The 7,505-nt window shown below is 35.2% G+C and overlaps 1 non-coding gene across 1 annotated transcript; it reads right to left on the minus strand.

The window, feature by feature from the left end:
• Positions 1-327: 327 nt before the first annotated feature.
• On the minus strand, positions 328-427 carry Mir14 (microRNA 14). Its single transcript, NR_034286.1, has one exon. It is a non-coding gene; the product is annotated as a microRNA 14 (primary transcript).
• Between the last annotated feature and the right edge of the window lie 7,078 nt (positions 428-7,505).

Consider the following 7,505-nt stretch of genomic DNA (forward strand, 5'->3'; position numbering starts at 1 on the left):
TTATATATATGTGTTAAGCTGTTCACGATTAGGAAAGACGAAAAGATGATACGCTTGAAGAATAGTCAGTACTCGCGCAGTGTTTTCCCTGATCCCAGAGCCTTTTTAACAGAGAAGATTACAGCTGGGGGAACACGGTTTTCACTGCTGAGCCCACAAATACCAGTAAACAATTCTATGTATATATATATATGTATATAGATATACATATAGAATTATATATATATATAGAATTATCGTTCGTTTAAAATATACAAAAAAAAAAAAAAATGAAATGTATTATCTTCTTGTAAATATGAGACTGTCTTCGATTGACGTCGAGAGAGATATGTCGCAAAGCCGATAGGAGAGAGAAAAAGACTGACTATCGTAGCACAGAGAGCCAAGCCAGTTTCTCACCCCCACTGACCTAGCGACCGAGAAAAAGATCAAGGTGTTGCGTCGGGCAACGAGTGAGCCATCGAGAGCAACGTCGAAAAAAGTACTCCTTGTCTATCCTGCACTCTTCAAGACGTTATCTTCCACCAACTGCCGTAACAAACGTTAGATCACACACTGGCCCAGCGAGAGCAGAGCCACGGTTTGATCACGTGACGTTAGGTTGCGTCACAGTTGCCCCTCTCACTACTCAACCAACGAACCAACCGAACGACGAGACCGCCATCTTTACCCACTGATAGCCAGAGGAACACGGACACGAGCACCGCCAACGTATGAACAACGTTTCTGCTTAATCCTTTTTTATGTGCACAAAGAGTAAATCTTTAGTCGTCAGATCGTTATCCACCAAATTAATAGAATCTTCCTGCATTATTTCATATTTTTCTTTTTCTTCGCTTTCACGATTATAACTGATTTTAAAAAAGATCTGTTAGATTTCCATGTGCCGCGCTGGCACTTATCGGAGTTCACTGCACACGATATAAATCGGAAAAATTATATGCGAAATAGATTGACATGTGCTATTATATTGAATGAAACAATGTTCTTTTTTACAATGAATTATATATGATATGTTTATATATAAATTATGAAAATAAAAAATTATAATTTATTATTCGAAAAGAAACACAATACAAATTAAATGATAAAACCGATGACCGATTAGTTGAATTTTCAAATGATTCGATTTATTAAAATCGCTCGTTAGATGCAAATGCACAATTTCCGCAATAACTACTCTTTAGAGATCGCGATCACTTGTACAGGAAAATTATAAAAAGATAAAAAAAAAAATGGTGCACAGTGAATAGTCCAAGGCAGTATGTATGATTTCACAGCCAATTATTTGAAATTTGGTGCTCGCTTCCAATTAAGTCCGGTCTCGATACCACGCCACGCACGCAATTTACGGACCACGCCACGACACAATAAAAATCGAACGGATATGCGACACGAATTCTTTTTTATCACGATAAGGTCGTGTATTTTAAACGTCCCCAGGAGTGATAAGATAGCACAGACCGCAGTTTGATCCAAATTGAACGATGAGAAGTAAAAGTGTTGGAACAATCGTTCGATGGAGAACGTGGTAATCACCACGATGGCGTTCGAGCCTCTGGCAAACGGCGAGAGAGCTTTCTTCAGACTTCGGAAAATTGTCGGAGAGGAGGACTCAAGTACCGAACACGACCGACTCCGACGGCGAGCAGCGACGAACGAGGATGCGCTCGAGCGCGTAGCCTGTGCCGCACTCTCAGTTTATCCCCACTACCAAGTATGATCGGCATCCGGTGGTAAGTGTGGCGCGCATTCGCGAGCATTTCTGTTCTCTGATTGGTGCATAGCCGTTGCTACTTGGCCTGCCATTGGTCGATTGCACACCACGAATTCCCGCGGCGTTCACTATCCATGAGGCACACAATTACACATACGTAGGAAGCACACGAGGCCACTCTCAATCTTACACAAACGATATTCTGCGAGGACACCACATACACATGAATATACATATATATATATACATATGTGTATGTATACAATACACACACGTGTATGTATGGTTGCTACTTGCGAGAGGTGTGCGCACACATAGAAGCCATCGACATATCTTTGTGTGTGGTATATATTGGAAGATTCCACACGCCCGCGCTTCGCTACGATCGTATGATGGTCGAACAGGAACTGGCCACAAGCCGCGCGGAAACGCGCTACTTATGCTGTCGATGAGAAGAAAACCGACGAATCGAGACAGCCTTCATACCCACCGCTTTTGGATTCCATGTTACAGGTCCAAAAGATCATTGTAGTAGTGTGTATATATTTCTTGAATACGAACACGGGGATGGATTTCAACCAACCCTTCTTGCTGCTATGCGCAAAACCATGATAAATATGTTAGCATAGATACGAATTTGTCTTTTTTCCGTATCGTTTTTCATCTGATAATATTCTGACAAAAATAATCAAATTTTGCTATTTTAATTTATATTGAAAGCGTTATTGAAACCTTTGACCCATTTTTTTATCGATCTTTACATATAGGGCACCATAATGGTTTCTAACAATTAAGATTTTTTTCTCCAGATATTCCAACTATTGTAGAGCTAATCATTAGATTTAATCATTATTTTAATCGAATAGAATAACTTTAACTTTTCAAATTCGATGTAAAAACTATTGATTGCTAATTTTGAAGATTTTGAAAATCTACAGTAATTGTTGAACGTAAATTGACATTACGTAATCCGTGATATGCGTATCGATACTAATGTTTTTTTTCTTATTTTTTTCATTTGAAACGTAAAAGATCAGAGATAAATATTAACTTACCATTTAATGAATAGATAAAACGATGATCACACAATATCCATGAACACGTAAAATTGTAAAAAATTGAAGAAATGTACGATCGATGCGTTGGAATAAAAAAATGAAGAAAAATTAAAATGAAACTGAAACGATCTTTACGATTCAAAGATTAAACGCGAAAGAACGGTGCTATGCGAATAGCGGTTAGTCGATTAACGAAGCTTGCGCGCATAGGAAAGAGGAGGGGGTGGTAGCTCGACAGAACATTGGAACTTGGTCGTCCTATTTCTACGTTCGGGAAAGTTCGTGCTGCGAACCGATCGTGCACGAAGCAACGGCGATATAAGTAGGTCGTTTCAAGCGCACGTGTCGTCCTTGACTCACATAGCGTGGCGCGCAGGCGCTCACCGTTGCCGCATTGCTGGTCGCTAGGGCTTTTTCTTTGTTCGTGAGCGCGTGTATGTCGCGCAGAACACGACGGACACGCGCTCTTTTACGAATACTACACTGTATGCGTGACTATTGCTCACACGCACCTTTCTATGCACTCTGCAAAATGAGCTGCACATTATCTATTTAGTACATCCAAAGTTCTATATGATTTCACCATATATTAATTCGTTTGGATCAATCGCTTCCGAAACGTATTATTTTTCGATAATATTAAACTTTCGTTAAACTTGTTTGAAAAAATGTTAATCGTAAGTTATAATGATTAAAATAAAAATAATTCAATTTTCAATATTTTCCAGTCAATTTTTTTTATAAATGTAAAAAATTAATTTCTATTTATATAACGAAATAATACATATTTCGATATTAAAAATATTAAAACAAAAAGCATTATGAAAGAGATTCCATAGGAAATTATATACTTGCTGCAGACGATTCTCGAAAGAGTTAAGATTCCAATAATCTTATATTTTGATCAGGCACCGAGATGGATTCCATAGATTCAATGGATATGAACGATACCGTGTGAGGTCGAAACAATGGGAAGGCGGTGCGTTGTGCAACTCTCAAGGAGAATGAACAGTATATGCGTGTCGTGCGTTACTGCGTGATCGCGGACGCATATGCGCACGCTCGATGATAATCGACAGAAAGAGAAAGGTCATCGAGGGGAATGGAGTTTCATGCTTCCTCTTCCTTGTTGCGATTACGAGTAGGTAAACGGGTATCCGAAATTGCGGAGAGTGACGCAACGCGCAGCTGTACGTATAAATTCACATACGTACATTCACAAATGTTCCTGCAAACGTGCATGTATTATGTAGGTGTATTTAGATAAAGTATTGGATATACCAGTGGAAACGAAACGCTGTGCCGACGGTGGGCCATATTTTTTTCTGCAACTAAAAATTCGCGTAAATATTATTCTACAAAACATCTTTTAACATATCGTAGATTTAATTTTAGTATTTTAATATTATTTTAATACAATATATATTACACTATCAACAAATGAAAATATATATATATTCTTATAATTCAGAGATACCATATTTAGCTTCAACAAGAACTTCTCTTCATATGCATAAAGTAGTGTCGACATTAATTAATAGATACAAAATTGTTAAATAAATATATATATATTATCCTACAAGTAAATATTCAAATGGTATCTATTTCTTGATTCTCGCAAAATTTAAAACTGAATTTGATTAAAATAAATATATCTCTGAAAGAGAACAATTCGAAATAAAATTCTTCCATATGAATTTCTATTTTTAGAAATCAAATTTTAAAATTTATCCAATATTTCATTTAATACGATTATTATAAGTGCACACTTATCTAACGAATTTTCAAATTTGAATTATGAATGAAAAAATTCTATTTTACATTTTTAACTAATTTTTTCGATTTTACCATAATTTCCAAATTACGCAACATAATATAATTTTTATATAATTTAATTTAACGGATTTAATTTTTTTTTTAGCGAAAAGAATAATCTAATTTTGCTTTTTGAGAGGAAATTATGATTGATAGAAGAGAATAAACCATCTAATTACACTATCTTTGATATATATATATATAGCTAAAGGATAGTGATGCTTCGTGATGAGACCTGTATGAGAAGTTGGTAGTCCGCGTTGGCTTTGGCATCGTGGGTATTGATCGCAACGGGAACTCAAAGGGGAGGCCACTACGTTAGGCTATTCGAACCCCAATTGGATCGACCTACCTCGTGGTAGCAAACGGAAGAGGGGCTATCGCGGCCTATGTCAACGAAACTCTTATATTAATTCGTTTTTTATATCTATATATATATATATATATCTGTAAATTATCAATGTGGCTTGGTCATATTTTTATTTGATTTTTTTAAATTGATTATGTAAAATATAATTTTAACAAAATTATCAAAAATAATTCTTTAAATAATATTTAAAATATTTTTGCAAATTATTTTTTGGAAAAATGCAATTCATTTTAATATATGAAACTCTGACATTAGTATAAATTATATAAAATTTTATAAATGATAAAAAGTATCATTAAAATATGCAAATATGAAGATCTATTTTGTTATGGAACAAATACTGAGAAAATGAAAAGAAGAATTTTTGTGACAATCTAATTTCTTTATATTAACGCATTTCCGAGAAATTGAGGATTTCAATGTGACAAACTTACTCGTTACTTACAAAGACCTTGAACATTCATTCGAATGGGAGAAAACAAACGTTAGCTGTGACCCAAATTTTTCAACAAATGGCCGAGTTTGTGCAATTTTTGTCGGCACTTTTATAACCACGTTATGGAAATAATTGGCGCGAGAGATATGGAGAATTTGCGACCTTTATTTAATAGATGTTGAACAAATTGTCGTGCACAATGTCGTTACGTAACGCAATTCTTTAATAACAATACAGGTCTCTCATGAAATCATGACGAAGTAAATATGAAAGAAAAAAAAAAAAAGAAATTAAGGATAATCTATATTTAATAACTAACAAGATTTTTATAGATGTATCTTTTATATCGATAGAATTTCAATAAACAATTTTTCTTGCCTCTAAAATTATCATCGTCAAAAAAGATTCATAATTTTATATTTTCTTGCTACATCATTGATAATATAAATATTTACAAGTGCTACAAATCCACACGAAACTTCGTACACAAAATTCTAACCTTACTTTATCTTTGCCTACAAGAAGGATAGACAATCAATGAAAGACGAAGAGGGATCGAGAGTCGAAACGTTTAAAAAAATTTATGACGTATCGGTTTCGTGTGAAATTACTTGAGATTGCTCAAGTCCTGATGTAATTTATTGTGAAAATAAAGAGCTTGTGATGGATAAATAAAAAAAAATTAATATTTCAGCGAGTTAAAGAGTTTAAAAAAAGTTAGGTTAAATTAGATTTAAGGAGTTTATTTTTTTCCCTTACGAAATTATATATCGAATTGCTAATGGATGTCATAAATAGAAATTACTCGTGAGCGTGAAAAATGTATGAAATGATTGGCTGATTGTAAACAGCCAATAAAGTTCAAAGAAGTCGTGTCGTCGCAGTGTACCGTTCCGATTTAACGCGCATACTTTTCTGTCGTTCGAGGTAGCTCGCACGGCTAGCGTTCTTCAGATAAGCACATTCTTATCTGCGTACATTACTTACGTAAGCAACAACTCGTGTAAGTCTTTGCTCGGCTTCGCCCCTTTTTCCTCTTCCGTCCTCTCCCGATGTTTGCAATTTTTTTCTCCTACATTTCCTTTGTGTTTTGTTTCTTCCTGTCTTGTTCTCCGTATGTATTTCGACTCTTATGTATTTACGCACTTTAGAATATTATTTCATTTCATTTTATTTTATTTAATGCAGTTCCTTTTTCCAATAACAATTTATAAGTTTAATTGTAGATTTAAATTTATATGTTTGTTAATTAAATAAAGCAACGTTTCGAAAAAGGGATATTAAGGTTAATTATGGTAATTATGATTTGTTTATTATATATTCGGGATGGTCACGTGGACCCGACGCGTGCAAGAAACAATTGGAAGATATAAGTGAGATATTCTCATCGAAACGGTTAATTACAAGTATGAACTGTAATTGTAGATGGAATAATTAAGTAAATTGGATTCGAAAAAATTTTAAAAAGCTGAAAAATATAAATATATTCTTTTATTGTTAATAATAATAATTATCGTATTAATTAGCAAATTATAATGATCCATGTATATATATATATATATACGATATAAAAAAAACAAATTTATGGAGAAAAGTAATATTATTCGAGCGAAACGATATGATTTCATTGAATGGAACAACATGTTATCGAGAATGACATCAATTGACCCGTTCTAATTGCAATATTCTTCGCGTAAAATGGTTGCGAAAGCCGGATAGGATATACGCGAGCAGATGGTCGGAACTCGTCGCATGATCTCGGGTGTTATCGGTTAGATTAGAAACGAACCACACGCGCAAGTAGAAGTTGCAAGTTGAGGGACGACGAGCGTTCGCTGATTTATCAACGGAGCGCCGTTCGTACGAGGAAGCCGGAGTAAATCGACGAATGCACCTTGGGATTCTTGTTACTTGCTTCGTTCCTTTGTTACACAACCGGCTCTCTCGCCAACTCGGCCAACTATCGACCCCACCACCAACTTTGTTCTCGCTCTCTGCTCCCCTTTTCTTCCGTCATCTCGTGCTCTATCCCTTTCTATTTCTTTCTTTCTTTCTCCGTCTCTCTCTCTCTCTATCTTCGTCTTGCTCTTCGCCGAGCACTCCCTCTCT

This window comes from Apis mellifera, linkage group LG11 (assembly GCF_003254395.2).
Source record: "Apis mellifera strain DH4 linkage group LG11, Amel_HAv3.1, whole genome shotgun sequence".
In the NCBI taxonomy this organism is placed as follows: domain Eukaryota; kingdom Metazoa; phylum Arthropoda; class Insecta; order Hymenoptera; family Apidae; genus Apis; species Apis mellifera.